This window comes from Phyllostomus hastatus, unplaced genomic scaffold, assembly GCF_019186645.2.
Source record: "Phyllostomus hastatus isolate PE091 unplaced genomic scaffold, TTU_PhHast_1.1 phas_contig_716, whole genome shotgun sequence".
In the NCBI taxonomy this organism is placed as follows: domain Eukaryota; kingdom Metazoa; phylum Chordata; class Mammalia; order Chiroptera; family Phyllostomidae; genus Phyllostomus; species Phyllostomus hastatus.
The window spans coordinates 103,248-117,586 of record NW_025333946.1 but is presented as its reverse complement, the minus strand read 5'-3'; the positions used below and the strand labels follow the sequence as shown (position 1 = coordinate 117,586).

Genomic DNA, 14,339 nt, shown 5'->3' with positions numbered 1-14,339 from the left:
CTTGACACCTTTACTGCTGAAAACTCCTGCACAACAGGGGTCTGGTGGGAGATGGGCCTTTCCTGCTGCCTGGAGCAGGAGGGGGCCTGGTGGTCAGGGTCTGGCGCAGTCAGAATCTGGGTGAAATAAGGTAGGGGTACTAAGGAGGGGAGCAGTGGCACAGAGATGATATGAGGGACACGTCAGAGTAGACCAGCTCCACAGGGGGCCCAACCCTCCTTGTTCCCTGTGCCCGTGATGTAGGTCCAGAAGTGCCTGGGTGGAGCCCAAGTTCTCCAGACCCACCTCCTGCAGGGTCACAGCCAGCAGTGCCCCACCCACAGGACAGGCCCAGGACATGAGCTTCCAGGGAACTGGTGGGGAAGAGGGACCGGGAGGGGGCCCTGAAGTCGCACACAAGCCACCAGCCCCATCCAGGTCAGACATACACAGGCATTCACTGGTCTCTGGGGGTTCTCAGGCAGGATGCTGTGTGGGGAGAAGGCCCAGTGGGGACTGGGGCTCACTGACCGTGCAGTGTCACCACACTTCAAATTTCAACCTTTACTGAGCACTTTCTATGTGTGAGTCTATTGCAGGCTGCTAAGAGGGAGTGAGATCACAGACAGACAGCAGTTGGAGGGGTCTTTGGGGATGTCAGTCACTGGTGATGAGCACAGAGATTCAAAGCGACTTGAGCTTTAAAGTAGATCAGACCCTGGGGTCTCCCCTGTGTCCCCTTCTGTCACAGAAAGTTCGTCACCTGCAGCAGGACACACAGTGGGGGTGTGGAGGACACCCAGTGGAGGACACCCAGGGCAGCACTGGTTCCTGTCCCTTCCCTGTCCTCCCTCACAGGGAAGAAGGGGACTCCTCCTCCCAGGAGAAGGTGTCTCCCCAGCAGGTGCTGCTGCCTGCAGACAAGGATCAGCGAGAAGTCAGGGGCACCCTCGGGAGGTGCCACCCCCCACCTCCCAGCTCTGCACAGCCCGCCTGCTCCAACGCAGCAGAAGGTGAGGCCCAGCAGTGCGGTGCAGAGAGCAGAGGGAGGTTGGGGTCGGATGCTGGGAGTAGCTGCTCCTTAAAGCAGCTCCAGGGATCATTTGCCCCCAGGCCCCGGGGTCCTCATCTCAGCTGACGACTTGGCTCATGGACTTCAACACCATCAGCCATCTCCTCCTTCCTGAGATTCCCGCTCATTCAACGTTTGTGAGGAAGCATTTTTCTAACTCTCCTGCCTCCCTGCTCTTCCAGGTCTTTGAGCCCCTCTCTTCCCAGCCTTCTGTGCAGTCAGAAGACCAGCAGGGCTGCAGGGGAGAGTCCCTGATGCCTGGTCTTGGCTCACACCCCCTGTGCAGTGCGGGCAGTGGGCAGCTCTGCCGGTCAGTCCCTCTGGAGCCGGGCTGACAGGCCTTCTTCACATCTGCTCCCCTCACCTCCCAGTTGAGGGGAGGGAACCCAGGGACCCCCACATGGCTCTCCTGACCCCTCCTGGAAACAGCAGGTCCCTTCTCACATATCACTGTCCCAACAACCCATATGGGTGTGTCTAACTTCAAAGGGATTGGAATCTCTGGAAGTAGTAAGTATTCAATGAGCACATATTAAATAAGTAGTAATTACTCACTGATATGAGGGACATGTGCTGGTGACCTACTGTGTACCAGCACCTATGGTAGGCATTGTGGGTAAAAGGAGCTTCTACTTCCTGAGAAGTTCACCAGTCACCTGCTGGTCAGGAGATGACCTCTGGGTGCTGGCAGGGCCCCTTCCTGACCCAGGGAGTGGCTCCATGGTGTCTGCTTGGTGACCACTGGCTGCACATTAATGTCTGTGAATTTCCTACACGTGTCTTCTGTTCACAGGACAAGGGTTTAAAGAGAGAGGTAGAGGGGGATCTAAGTAATTTGAAGCAAAAACAAGAAGCAATGAGTCAAGCAGAAACATTGAGTTTTTACAGTGGTTGGAATAAAGAGCATTTAGATGAAATAATTACTAGGACTTACACATTTGAAGAATAATTAAAGAACAAGAGAGCAGAATGAAAGATTAAACAATAGGAAATATAACAGAAATGCTAGGAAACATGAGGACCAGACACAGATGTTCTGATATCTGCATGACCAGACACCTAAAAAGTAGGGGAAATAGTAAAGGGAGATGAGATCGGGGGAGAAAAGAGATTTCAGGGACTAGAGAAAGGTGTAATTATTTCATTTGAAATGGTGCCTTGAGTGACAAACAGGTATTTTAGAATATATATTTTAAAAGCACACATATCTAGATACATTATGAGGAAACTGTAAGAACTCAAACCACAAAGTTCTAAACTCTTGCAGAGAGAGAGCCCTTCCCTGATAAAAGCACGAGAATCAGACACACGTCGTTCTCATCACCGCAGCTCTCACCGCCTGCGGACTGTGGGTGCTGCTCCACAGTGGGGGGAAAGGAACTTTCTGTCCCTGAGTTTGTACCCCAGCAAATGGTCGTTTTAATACAATACAGAAATATTGTCAAACATCTCAACCTTAGACAGTTTGCTATTCAAAGAACCACTTTAAAATGCTTTAGAAAAAGCTCCCCCCACAGAAGAGAAACACATCCAAGAAAATGCTATAAGAAATGTGGAAAATAAGAAAGACCAAATAATTTAACAAAATTTATTGTTATCTTTAAAAGCAGAGACTAAATTTTTAAAAAATGGTAAGAGACTGTCTATATTTTCCAGCTTATAACCCAGGGATTCCACTGCTGGAATTTATCTGAAGAATCCAAAACACTAATTCAGAAGAATATATGCGCCCTTATGTGCATTGCCATGTTGTTTACAGTAGCCACGGCTCAGAAACAGCCCAAGTGCCCATCAGTAGATGAGTGGGTAAAAAAGTCGGTGGTACATTTACCCAATGGAATACTACTCAGCTGTAAAAAAAGAAAGAAATCTTACCATTTGTGAAAGCATGGATAGACCTAGACAGTATTACGCCAAGTGATATAAGCCACAAAGAAAGACAAGTGTGACATCATTCCATTTATGTGTGGAATCTAATGGAATAAAAGGCCTAACAAACAAAACAGAGACAGACTTGTAGAGACACAGAACAGACTGACAGCTGTCAGAGGGGAGAGGGGTTTGCAGGGCTGGATGAAGAATGTGAAAGAATTTAGCAAAAAGAAAAAATCTCATGGACACAGACCACAGCGCGGTGATGACCAGAGGGAAAGGGGGTGGGGGAGGTGAAGAGGGTAAAGGAGGGATAGTGGTGGTGGAAGGAGACTTGACTCAGGGTGGGGACCACACAGTACAATCTGCAGATGATGTGTGACAGAACTGTACACCCGAAATCTATATAATTTTATTACCAATGTCGCCCCAATAACTTCAATTAAAAAGCCCCAAAACTAAAAGTGTAGTTGATATCAACATAGCAGAGGTGGAAGGTGGTGATAAAGGGGAAAACAAAAGTATAGCAAAGTACTTGTCTTTTTTGTGGAGCAGGGAGAGTACAGGACGTCACTGGTGCTTAAAGTCAGTAGGGTATGTAAATGTAATTTTGGGCATTAGGTTAAGATAAACCATTTTATGAGTACACTTAGAACACACAGCCCATATAACAACGGAATCTGGCCTATCATTCAGAAAATAAGAAGTGGAAAAAATGAATAAAAATAGAGTATATTAAACAAAACATTTTAATAATATGATAGTATGGTTTTAATATAATGGCAATTGCTAATTGACTGAGTTAACCAATTGAAATGAAGAAACTCTCAGATTCTATTTTCAACAAGAGCTAACAAACTCAAACATAGTACAGGAAATAAGTAGAAATGTTGAAATAATGGGAAAAGACATTTCAGGCAGATCTGAAACAAACATAGCTGACAGAAGAAATCTAATACCTGCCAAAAAAGAAATTAAAAACAAAAGAAAAACTATAATAATCATGAACACACCTAACCCTGGAAATAAAACCTCAAAATATAAGAGCAACAAATAACAGAAATGTGGAAAAGACTAAAAATGGAAAATCTAAAATTTTAGCTGAAGACTTGAACATATCCTAAAAAACTAAGGGCTGAAGCAGAGAGAAAATAAACACACCTATAGATGATCTAAATAATAAAATTAAAAGAATGAGATAATTGCCACATAGAGATTTATACAGCCAACAAAAGGGTATAACATACACACTATTTTCAAGCACACAAGGAAAATTTTTGAAAACCTATACTAAGCCACGCAAGAAGCTTTAGTATTTTCAAATTAATCAGTATCACATAGACTTTTTCCATAATGCAACTGAATTCTAAATGAATTTTTAAAAATTAATTAATTAACCTGGTTGGTGTAGCTCAGTGGAATGAGCGGGCTGCGAACCGAAGTGTCTCAGGTTTGATTCCCAGTCAGGGTACATGCCTGGGTTGCAGGCCATGACTCCCAGCAACCGTACATTGATGTTTCTCTCTCTCTCCCTCTCACCTTCAGTTTCCTCTCTAAAAATAAATAAATAAAATCTTAAAAAAATTAATTAATTAATTCTGTACACCTAAAACACACAATGAAATAGCCATGGCACTGAAAACATAAATGACGGAAAACTCAGTTATCAGGGAAAGTCTGTGGGTGGAAGGCCATGCACAGAAGGGAACATGTAGCTTTTCAACAAATTCACTGGGACAAGGAAGCATGAAAGTGAACGAGCTCACCATTTCCATGAGGAGGATAGAAAAGCAGGAAAACAGCAAAGGGAAGTAACATGTAAATAATAAAGACAGGACAGAATTCAATGAAACAGGAAAAATAGGGAAGTTAAACAAAATGAAGTTTTGATTCAATGGAAAGTTTAAAGAGGTTAATAAACCTCTGGCCAGACTGTCAGTGAAAATATAGGACATTCAGAATGAAAAGGAGAAATAATTATATATACGGGCCATTTTAAATGAAACAAAAAATTATGATAAACTAACTCTATGCCAATGTCTGAAATTTTAGATAAGATGGATACATTTCTAGAAAGCTGTAGAGGTCGAAACTACAGGAGAAATGGAAACCAAACTAAGGTAACGATCATCAGGGACAGTGACCTGAGGGGGAGAGAACACCTTCCCGAAGCCCCGCCTCGAGCACGTGGCGGGTGGGCGAGCCCAACCTCACTTCAAAGACAAGTTGTCCCTCCCCTGTCAGTGCCGCTCTGGAACACGGACATGAACAAAGGCTTTCCAGGTCATTCTGTGACGCTGGGGCACCTCTATTTGCAGAGACAGCTAAGGGCCGTGCAAGAGAAGAAAATAACACAGTAACTTCATCCATGTCACTGAATCCAACACTGTATTACAAAAATAATTTGTTCTGAGCACCTAAGAGTTACCCTAGCCTAGTGTGAATGCCTGACAATCAGCTTTGTATATTGTAATGTAAGTGCCTGACATTCAGCTTCGGACTGTGGAGCATCTATTCAAAACCACCCACCTCAGATGCACACACTGTCAGCTACACAACCAGGACTAGAGGCCGGCTGCTCCACCAGGAAGCCCCCCCCACCCCTATTAGGAAGCCCTGGGTGGCCTAGATGACTGACTGCTTGAGGGACCTTGCTATTGCTCTAACTCTGGCTCTATTGTTTTACATTCACCAATAAAGAGTGAACCAGGAAACCCTAGGCCACCTACTCTTAACCCCAATAAAGGAATATCCCCAGGTGTGTGTGTGTGTGTCTCTCTCTCCTCTCCCTCCCTCTCCCTGTGCAGCCCTGGGCACCCTATCTCAACCCTCTGGGGCCTGTCAGTAATAACCTTGTTTGTCAACAGTCCCCTGAAGGTCATGGCTGAGATGCATCTTGCAATCATAACCCAAACCACAAGGGGCAGTCCAGCCACAACACCGGCTCTGCTTCGGGGAATGTCTGGGCGGTGGGGGGGCGGGGGCTCCACAAGAATTGGGTGCCCAGGCGAGGGCCCAGGGCATTCACCACTGGTGGCCTCACCATCAATAGGCTGAGACCTACAGAAAAGCCCAGGGTTCAAAGTCAAGAGAGCTAAAATGTGACCCAAAATTAGTAAACCAAAAAAGAAAATTCACTTTAATGTCAACTGATTTCAATTCAATAGATGCATAAACAAAATCTGATAAATTCAGCATATGGTAAAGATTACAAACCAAAAATCTGCAGCAAATATATTTTTGGAGAAATTAGACGTGTTCCCTTTGAGATTATACAAAAGGTAGAATGTCCGTATTACACGTGTCAGACCAGCATCAAAGGTTCTGGACATCCTTATGAGAGCAGAAGGAAATCAAGGCGATGAAGATTGTAAGGGAGGGAGGTGCTGGCTGCAGATGATAAAACCTACATATGGACTCAGTCTGCAGCCTCTGGAGCCCCAATGCCCAAGTTCAAATCCAGGTTCTGGGCTTTCCAAGCTGTGTGACCTTGGACAGATTCCTTCACCTCTCCACATGTCTGTTTCCCTGAGTGCATCATGGGAAATAATGGTACAATGTCCAAACATAAGGGAGTGGACACATGAGAGGCACACAGAACAGGGCCTGGTTCAGAGTCAGAGCCTCAGCTGACATGCTTCCCCGTGGCATTTGTTGCTGTCTCCCTCTAGTTCAGTGACTAAACACTGTTGAAGTGTCTCTCCTGCCCATCTGGCACACACAGCTAGCTCAGACTGGTCCTCTGCAGTTTCTAACCAGACCCAGAACCAGAGTTTAAATAGTGGATGTATCATTTACCAGTAACACGTGTGAAACACCACTCATGAGTAACCCCTGTGAACCCTTAACTGCTCCCCCTTTAAAGCCCCGCCCCCAACCCTGGATCCCAGGAAACAGGCTTGAGCTGCCTCCTGTCTCCTTGCCAGTGACCCACAAATAAAGCCCTTTCTTCTCTCAAAGGCTGGTGCCACAGCGTTGGCTTCTAGGTGGTAGGGCAGCAGGCCCTTGCTCAGTAGCTCATGCCGTTCCCCACTGTGTCCCTAATACTCCCCCCCTGGGGTGACTCACAGGGGTCCCTGCACCTGGGGGTGCCCTCGGGTCTCCTGGTCTTCAGGACGATGGTGCCAGTGATGATCCCCCCACCAGGCCCACCACCAGGTCCAGCACACACACCACAGTGTCCATCTCAGGCACCTGGATCCACTCCTGGGCATCTGGGGCACAAAGGAAAGATGGAGTCAGAGGTGCAAAGAGCAGGACTGGCCTCAGGGGCGGGGCATTAAGAGTCAGAAACCATGAGATGTGAGGTTTGGATGAAGTGACAACAAACCACGGAATTAAGGAATGCGGTTACCAGGGAGAGATGGGTCTTGGGACCACAGATGGTGTCAGGATGGCGTTGGCAAAGGGATGGGCTCCTACCCCAGTGCAGAGGAGTGGCCCGTCCAGGCCCCAGCGCTCCTCCCACAGTCGGAGAGGTGGTCCGCTGAGGGCACGAAGGTCAGGGAGTGGAACTTGTGGAATCTGAATGCTGTGCTGGGCGGGAAGATGGTCTCAGCCACCACTTCAGTCACTGCCTGCCTGTTGTGCAGCCAGGTGACACTGGGCACGGGTGGGAAGAACTTGTCCACGTGGCAGATGAGAATGTTGGGCTGACCCAGCTCCACGGGCTCCTTGGGAAACACAGTCACCTCAGGGGGCTCTGAGAGGGGACGGGACCTGGTGAGTCTACTGCCTTTGCCTGCATCTCAAAGACCCACCTCAGGCCCCATATTCTCCAGATGAGGACCCACCTCTGTCAGGCCCACCCTTTGCCCCCAGGGCTCCCAGGTCAGAGTCAAAGCTTCTCAGACTCCTGACCTGGTCTCCCTCATCCCAGCCTCCTTCTTGGTAAAAGGAAAATGCCTCCTCTGATGGTGTAAGCACCCTGTTTGGTGGACGGAATCCTGCCCACTCTCAGGGGTTCATCATGAGTAGGCATCTGGGTCTCCTCTCCCCTATGTGGCACGGGGCTCCCCCACCTGCAAGGGGGCTGGAGAGGAGTGAGCAAGAGTAAGTAGTGCCATTTGTGGCCCTGCCTCGGTTGGACCGTTGGATCAGGGTGTTCATGTTCCTCCACAACGATGTCAGCATTACCACCCCCCCACCCTGCCCCTGAGCATCACAGTCAAAGGCGTGAAAAGACTCCAGCAGATGCTGGACAGTCTCCTTCGTATCCAAGTCCACGTAGAACTGCTCGTCCTCATCAGAGTCAAGCATGAACTCCCTGGAGGGCCTGTGAGTCTGGACAAACTTGAGGTACGCTGACATGGGGTCCGCTGCATAAAGTACAAGAAGAAAGATTGGTGGACAGGTGAGTAAGTAGGAAAAGTGAACGGAACACAGAAAGCAAGTAGGTAAAGGAGGGTTATTGGCTACATGAAGGAAAAACAGAATGTGAGAAATGCAACATTAAAAAAAAATGGGAAAACCAAGAGAAATGACTTCTTGAAAATTGAGGTTGCTTCTCTTGTCCCTGAAGACTTAAGCATACGTCACTCCAGTACAATGATAATAATGTCGAACACAATAATAAGATAGTGTTTACTGAGGACTGACCATGAGCTCAACTTACTCGCTGAATCTTCACTTCCCCCACCCCCCAGGTGCAGCATTATTTTGCTTATTAGGGCATTGACCACAGAGATTAAATAACTGGCCCCAAGTAACACAACTCCCAGTAGAAGCAGTGTAGAACCGTCCCCCTCACCCCACCCCACGGTCTCTCAGAAGCCTTATAGGAGCAGACATGAGGAAGCCACAGAGTGGGGCAGGGAGAGGGAATAAAGATGTTTCAGAATGGAAAATTGTCTAAACAGTGAAAGAAATGAAAAACCCTTCGGGGTTTTAGTGACATATATAGACTCCAAGTTACTTTCTTTGTTTAATAAAAATAGTAGGGTATGCAATTTTGCTCACAAAACTTTCATTTTAAGCATACTAAATTTAAAAATATTACTATTTATATACTCACAAACTTTCTTGTTGAAAGAAAATATGTGTTTAACTGCAGTTGCCATTGGAAAGGAAGTTGTTGCATTTACAACACCTCTGGGACAGTATCTGAGTTTGAGCCGATGTGTAAGAAGCAGCAAAAGGCTGACAACAAAAAATCTATTAGTGTTACTGTAAAACAGTCAAAATGACAGGGTGTGGGGTTGAGAAAGGCAGAGGAGCTCGGGGAGCTGACACCGTGGGGCTCTAACTCCCTGATTAAAGACCCGTCCCTGCAGCCCCAGCCTGTGGAAGACAGTTCTCTCCTGAGACTCCCCCAAGGACAGGACCATTGTCACACAGGACTGCACGGGTCCTCCTCTGAGTACAGTGGCTAGAGAATCGCTCGCACACAGAAAACAAGCTGAAAGAAAATGGAAGAGGGGAACAAATGGAACAGACTCAGCTATATGGGTGTAGTTTGTTCACCTTAGGGTATTTCTTTTTTTTTTTAAGATTTCATTTATTTGTTTTTACAGAGAGGGGAAGGGAGGTAGAAAGAAAGACAGAGAAACATCAGTGTGTGGTTGCCTGTCATGTGTCCCCCACTGGGGACCTGGCCCGCAACCCAGGCATGTACCCTGACTGGGAATCGAACTGGTGACCCTTTGGTTCTCAGGCCAGTGCTCAATCCACTGAGTCACACCATCCAGAGCAGATATTTAATTTGTATCCTTTTCACAAATTCTTAAAACTGAAGGTGTATGCATTTTGAAGCAAAAATGTTACTTATTATTAAGTCAAGAAAATATTTATTATGAAGTTTCACTCTCCAGGCACCAAGGATATAACTCAAAACACATGGCCCTTGTCCTCAAACTGCTCAGAATCCAAAGAACAAGAAGAACAACTCGACACTGCACATCCTGCGTGTGGTCTGGTCACTGCTGAGGAACCACGAGATGTACCCAAGATGCTGCTCGGGAGCGAGAGGAAGCATCAATGTCAAAAAGAGACCTCAGGGAGGCGTCCTAGAGCTCGGGTTTCCCTGTGGTTAGCGAGGCAGAGAAAGGGGGAACTGGTGTTGCTAGCAGGGATGTGGGCTCCGGAGTGCAGAGGCATGGAAGTGCCTGGAGAAGGGAAGCTGTGGTCGGGGTGACAGAGCTGAGGGGTGGGGGCTGCCCCGTGCCCTGCCCTGGGCTGAGCAGGCGTTTGGACTTCATTCCACAGCCCTTGGGAAATCATGCAAGGCTTTCAGCCAAGACAGTGACATGCTCAAATTTGTTCTTGGAGGCGGCAACAGTAGGGCAGATGGACTGGAGGAGGCCAGTCTGAAGGCAAGACCAGTAGGACTCTTGGGCAATCAGGTGAGAAGTGAGGAGGTGTCAGTGGGGGAGGAGCACAGGGTGAGGAGAAGAGCGGATGGGTCTGAATGGTAGATGAGAAGCTGCCCTGGCTTATGTGGCTCAGTGCATTGAGCACCAGCCTGTGAACCAAAGAGTCACTGGTTCGATTCCCAGTCAGGACCCATTCCTGGTTCACAGGCCAGGTCCCCAGTAGGGGGTGCTCAACAGGGAACAACACATTGATGTTTTTCTCCCTCTCATTCTCTCTCCCTTCCCCTCTCACAAACAAACAAACAAACAAACAAACAAATAAATAATAAAATCTTTAAAAAGACAGAGATGAGAAGCCACAGGAATCAGTACATGGTGGGGTGAGAGTAGGGACATGAAGGTCCAGAAGAACCGGCACATGGAGAATTGTGGAGTCTGAGAAGGTAATGATGGATAGGAAAGTGATAGAGGGAAGAGAACGTGTTCTCTCTAGGACATGCTGAGTTTGCATTTCCAGGGGACAACGTGGAGTTGATCTGAGGGCAGTTGAAATAAATGGATGAATCCTGGGCTAGACTGGACTAGGCACATAGGCTAAAAGTCCTTGTGGTGGATGAGGTTATAAGTTTGGATTGGGTCACCCAAGAAAAGTATATAAAGTCATAAAAGCAGGATTGGAGTGTGAGGTCCTGAGTTCTGACAAAAGGCTGAAAAGGACAGGCTTCAACAGCAGGAAGAAAACAAGGAGGAAGCGTGCTCATAAAAGACAGGGAACAGGAGAAAAGTTCCAGGAAGGAGGACGCGGTCACACTGCAAATGTTACCAACCATGCAGATAAGACACAGAGAGAAGTGACCACCGGTTCTGTTGTGTGGAGACTAGCAGAGGTGGGGAGGCTCAGGAGGAATGCAGAATTGAGGACCGAATGAAACTGGAGAAAGTAAAAAACAGACATTACAGGCTTTATTTCAAGAAGTTTGCCTTGGAAATGGTAGAGAGACAAACTGTCCCAGAGGATGCAGAGCTGTGACTCTTCAGTCATCAGTGCTGGGCCATGGGGCTCGGGAGGCATTTACTAGTCTCTCTGAGTCTCCATCTTTTCATTTCTAAACTGAGAATGATAAACATGTTCCTGAAACAGTTGTTGTGAATATTATATGAGATGTGGCACTTGGGAGGGCTCAGTAAACAGTGGGTATAATTGTTGCCAGAACAAGAAGGGAAAAGATGACCTCACACAAGAGGGAAAATAAGAGAGGAGACTCAGGATGGAAAGCAGCACCTGGGGCTGCAACCCCCCCTCAGTCCCAACCCCCTCTGGCCCACCTGAGCTTCACCCCTGAGGGCCCCGGCTCCACGGGGACTCAGCAGGGCAGTGGGCGATGGTGGGCAGGATCACGGCTCCAGCCTGGCTCCTTCTGTCCTCAGGTGCATGTGCAGCAGCCAGTGAGCCAGGCAGGGAGGAGGACAGGAGGCAGCATCTGAAGGGGAGAGCTTTTTGTCACCAAGGGAACTGCGTGGTCCTTCTGAAAAGTCAGGATAGATGTGCTTGTTTTGTGTAAGTACCAGTTTTCTGTCTTAGCAATTCACATGTCACGTCCAGTGGTGACAGTTAAGTTTTGTTGTTGCCTGTGTGTTTTATCTTTATTGGTTCATTATTAGAAATCATAGATTTTTATGTATTCAATGATTTACATCAATTGTAGTCATTTTTCTGATGGTCATATTATCCCAAATGAGAACCCCTTCCAGCCGGCTGCTCTATTCTTCTGACAGGACTCTGTCAGTCTTTGAAACTTCCTTGTCTTCTAAACCATGCTGGCCCTGTCTTTCCCTGACCCAGACCTGAAGTCAGTCCTTCTCCAGGAAGCCCCGTCTCTCTCCGGGGACAGTGGGGTTTGGGAGCTGCAGTCAGGGCGCTGGGACGCTCACTGCTGCTGAGGCAGCACTGGTTCTGGGCTCTCCACTTTGCTGGGGCTGGAATTTATAGATACAGAGTAAATTATTAGTTAGAATCCACGTTTGTTATAATTCAACTTCTTTATTCTTCCCTTTTTATACATTGAAGATCTTGGTTCCTAATTACATTACATCAGTAATTACTGATTTGCTCTATCCTCTAATATGCATAATGTAGTTTCAAATAATATGCAGTATTACAATTAACAATGACTATTAAAAGTATTGAGTGATGTTTGACTTTTTTGGGTATTTTTTTGTCCTTACAATATATTCCACTAAAAATATACAGTATTGTTTTCTAATAACTCTAGCTTTTTAACTAATTGTTTTAGCTAACATTTTCTCTGTGTGTTTCACTTGCTTCTGTTTGTTTTAAATTTTACAATTTTTGCTTGACTTTTATTAAAATTGTACATACACCATGTTATACAAAGTTGTAGAACAGCAGGTGTGGCTCAGCTGGTTGGAGTGCTGACCTGTACACCCAGAGGCTGCGGGTCTGATCCCTGGTCGGGGCACATACAGTAAACAACCAATCAATATTTCTCTCTCACATTGGTGTTCCCTCTCTCTGAAAGCAATGGAAAACTGTCCTTGGGTGAGGATAAAAGACAGCAAACAAAGCAAACAAGAGAGACCTTCCTCATTCTTTCTATCAGCGGTACATTACCTGCTGTGTGGATGCTCCACCGCTTCCCAACCACCCCGCTCCCCCTGAGTGCAGTCTGACCTTCGCAATCACAAACATGGCGTATCCGTCTTGAACGGTGGATGGCTGTTTAGTCATGACTCCTTACATGTGTTCAGCATTTCCTTACACATATCAAAATGTATTTTGGAAGAAAAATATCACTTATATTTATTTATTTTTAGTTAACATTCTTGAGGGCACTTGAGTTTCCTGAAACAATCCAGGAAACTGCACTTCATGGTGAACGTGCGGACCAGGAAATCTGACACAAGTGAGGTGGTTAGACCAGTGCTGGGCACCTGGGACGTGCTCAGTAAGTGACAGATGATAGTGACACAAGTAACCACAGCAGACATTGTATTGTTCATTTTTCTCTATCTGGACATGTCATTAGAAATTTGAGAGCTGAATGGACACATTTGACTCTTCAGTCAGTTCACTGTTTCAATATTTGTTGAGTAACCACCGTGTCCCAGGTGTTATGGTCAGAACTTGTACTGGGGCCAAGTCACAGACTGCAGGCCTGAAGGAAGGGTGAAGGGCACCTGGGAATCCAGCCACATCTCAGGAGTGGGCCTGAGACTCTAAGAAGGAGGTAGCAGAAAGTTCCAGGGGCCAGAAGTGCCGCGGTGCTCTCCCCTTGGGAGACTGGGGCTTGCTCAGACTCCGAGCCTCTACAGCAGGGGAATCAACCACAAGAGGGAGCCGGGTCGCAGGTAGTGCTCCCTGAGGGGAGGTGACGGTTCCCCTAAAGGTGTGGTCACTTCCCAGGAGGCTTTCCAGGGGTTAGAAGTAAAGGAAGCATCATCCAGAACGTGTCCAAACCACAGACTCCCTGTCCCGCCTCCTCCCTCCCCAAGAGCTGGTTTAGTGGATCTGGGGGAAGCCTGCACTTTTTAAAAGGCTCCCAAGTGATTCTTTCATGTTCACTGTGCTTTGAAAACCACTTCTCTATACCACTCCTCTGGTCCTTGACATAAACTAGTTTGTATGGTTATTTTCTCTGTGTGTGTGTGTGTGTGTGTGTGTGTGTGTGTGTGTTTATCACAGTAAACCAATATCTTCTAGGCCACATATTTAGAAGACATTCAAGTTGATCTCTCTTAAAAACACCTCCCCTCTTTTTTTTTCTGATCCACACCAGAGGACAATTTTACATTGCTTTTTTTTTTCATTTTCTTTTTTTTCTTTCTTTTTTCTTAAAGAGAGAGAGAACATTGATGAGAACCCACAGCTTACACATGTGCCCTAACAAGGAATCGAACTCCCAACCTTTTGGCTGTGGTAGGATGCTCCAACCAACTGAACAACAGTGGTCAGAGCCATACCTTCCCTGCTCACTAGACACCTTCTGATCTACTCTGCTGCCCTCTTACCTGATACCACTGACCCCAGGTTGAGGAAGTAGTCATCCTGTTCAATCCTCAGGACACTCTTTGTCATGCACATGACT

At 46.8% G+C, this 14,339-nt stretch overlaps 1 pseudogene; it reads right to left on the bottom strand.

Moving 5' to 3' along the window:
• Positions 1-680: 680 nt before the first annotated feature.
• Positions 681-14,335, bottom strand: LOC123825912 (annotated as a pseudogene).
• Between the last annotated feature and the right edge of the window lie 4 nt (positions 14,336-14,339).